Source organism: Montipora foliosa, chromosome 6 (genome assembly GCF_036669935.1).
Source record: "Montipora foliosa isolate CH-2021 chromosome 6, ASM3666993v2, whole genome shotgun sequence".
In the NCBI taxonomy this organism is placed as follows: Eukaryota; Metazoa; Cnidaria; class Anthozoa; order Scleractinia; family Acroporidae; genus Montipora; species Montipora foliosa.
Window position 1 is genome coordinate 70,193,278 of NC_090874.1, and position 2,419 is coordinate 70,195,696.

At 39.8% G+C, this 2,419-nt stretch overlaps 1 protein-coding gene across 4 annotated transcripts in view; it reads right to left on the reverse strand.

The window, feature by feature from the left end:
* Window positions 1–1,297: 1,297 nt before the first annotated feature.
* Window positions 1,298–2,419, reverse strand: part of LOC138008314 (ubiquitin carboxyl-terminal hydrolase CYLD-like) — a 118,403-nt gene continuing 117,281 nt past the window's right edge. Inside the window, exon 11 of one of the 4 annotated variants that reach the window (XM_068855618.1) lies at window positions 1,298–2,419. This exon is cut by the window's right edge and continues 519 nt beyond it. The gene's annotated coding sequence lies outside the window, so the exon portion shown is untranslated. The other 3 variants (XM_068855617.1, XM_068855615.1, XM_068855614.1) reach the window with 3 other exon arrangements.

Sequence of the window (2,419 nt, forward strand, 5' to 3'; positions counted from 1 at the left end):
TTATGGTTTGAAACAAAATAAATGTAGGTTCCACGCGATGGTACTTTTAAAGATTCATTTCTGTAAGACAGCATGCAATAAACAATTATTAAATTCGGTCTGTGTGATAACTGTTTCCTGAAAAAAGGCTTTGGCAAAGTGAATGCTTTGACCTTGATAATTTTGTATACCACAAAAGGTTCATCTAGTAATTGTTTAGAGATAACTGTCACAGTAGCGGGAATAGTCAGTGATATTGAAAACCCTCCCAAGGTCGTTTTTTCAAGGTATTTTGTTCGTGCTAAATATAAGTTTTTGGTTTTTGTCTGACCTGATCGGTACATCCATGCAGTAACAAAATAAATTTCATCGCCAAAAGAAATCTGCTGCCTTGTGTCTTTTTGTTTGAAGGATTTTTACAATCGTCCGGCATTGTTTTATGAAGAAAAGGTAGTGTGGTTTTTCAGCTGTTGTCCTGAAAAGTGTAAGAGTACCTGGCAAAATCCTGATTATGATCTCTTTAAATATGGCGTAATTTTACTACCAACACCAGTGCGCTTTGTCAAAATGTTTTTTTGTTTAGATTTTTCAATTGTCAACGTCAGTTTTAAAACTTTTCCACGGTGGTCACATTATCATATCAACTCAGTTGAGAAACTCATTTCATGCTTTAATCCTTCATCAGAGCAGATGGGTCATTTTGCTCATGAATCAGTTCACTCTGATGAAGGGTCAACGCTCGAAATGTTAGCTTTCACATTTCTCTGCCGTTGTCATTACCATATCAACTCATTTGAGAAACCCATTCCCCACTGATGCATTACAACACTTTCCTTAGAAACTAAACCCCTTTATCCATCATGCCATTGGCCTGTTCCCAATGAAATTACTTCAACTAAACTGTTTCCGATGAAGTTTAAGGACATTCGTGCGAAAATCTCCCCACAATGAAATTTGCTTTGTTTTTCGCCTGAATTTAGGTCATAAATTGCTTATTACAAAATGGAAAAAAATTGGGGGGTCACCGACTCTGTTTCGGAGAAAAAGACAACGCAAAAATGCCTTAATTTCGATAGATGGGTCATCATAACGAGATGTAGCATCGTTTGCTCATACGTTGAAAATCATAATAATATGCTAGAGTGAAGGTTTCTGTGCACAGAAATATAGGAGTGGGTTTTTTAGATAATTGGATGCTAGGGATGTCATAAACAGTAGAGGTAATCCTAAACGAGCGTTTTCGCAAGCGCTACCCGCTGTAACCACTTCTGGAATGCAGGACACGAGGAACGAAAAAATTAAAAATATAACTTCAGACCTTGTGATTTTTTTCAATTCATTGTATTTTGTAGATTGTGTACAGACAATATCAACGAGAAATCCAGGTGGGGCATTTTTCTGAGATATGCAGCTATCATCCACCCCCATCATTTCAGGGACTTCCAAAACCACGTCTTCTCAATGACAAGAAACGGTTATTTGAGGAAGGCATTTTACAGGTGTGGTGCTAGCCCCTTCCATGTGAGACAATGTTCCCCAATGCTACTTATCGTGGCCACGGCCTCTCACTAAAAAGGTTCTGATTGTCAGCATTGTCAGAAAAAGTCCTTTTGAATTACACAAACGCCAGAAGTGACTTTTGGAAAGTGGTCTTCATTCAACTTTGCTAGCAGAAACGTGACAAATTTTGCACAACTGTTTTCACAGTAGAATGTTTTAAATGTGACCACTGCACGTTTACACAAAGCACACAAACGCTAGTGAAGTGCAAGCCCATTTACACCAGGGGAAGCAATTGACACAACTTAATTTTCCTTAAGGAACCCTCTTTCGTTCCCAGGGCCTAAGAGTATTTTAGTCTGCGCCACCATTTCAAAGCAGTGCAGGCCCTGGAGACGAACCTGCACGTGCACAATAAAAACTCTTCAACACTTGAACAGCGAGGCACACGCAAGAAAATGAAACAGTTCCGTTCAGGAAGCTCAGTCAGATGGTAACATTGTCTTCTTTTCATTGTTACCGTAGCCAAGTCCCCAACTCAGTTTCAAGGTTCGACTGCAACTACAACCGCAACAGAGCAGTACATCAATCTCGACCCCAGAGCTCTGGGGAACCCTGGGGCACCCTGAAACAACTTGTTTTCTCATTGGTTTTCGTGAAGAACAATGAAAAGTGTCTCTGATGGGTGCATTCATGTCAGCATGAGGAATGAGCAGGTGCTGTAAGGTTCAAATAGCCAATTTTTGGCTATAAAAACCTTACAGCGCATGTTCTCCTACAAAGAGTCTGCCAGAGCCTCAAGTCATGTGCAGACATACAATCCGAGGCTCTGGTGACGCGAATGAGCAGTATATTTGCTTTAGGAAGTCTTGATTCATCTAAAATGTAAAATTTTTACTGCCACTTACATTCAGCACTGTTCACCCTTGTCTATTGATGA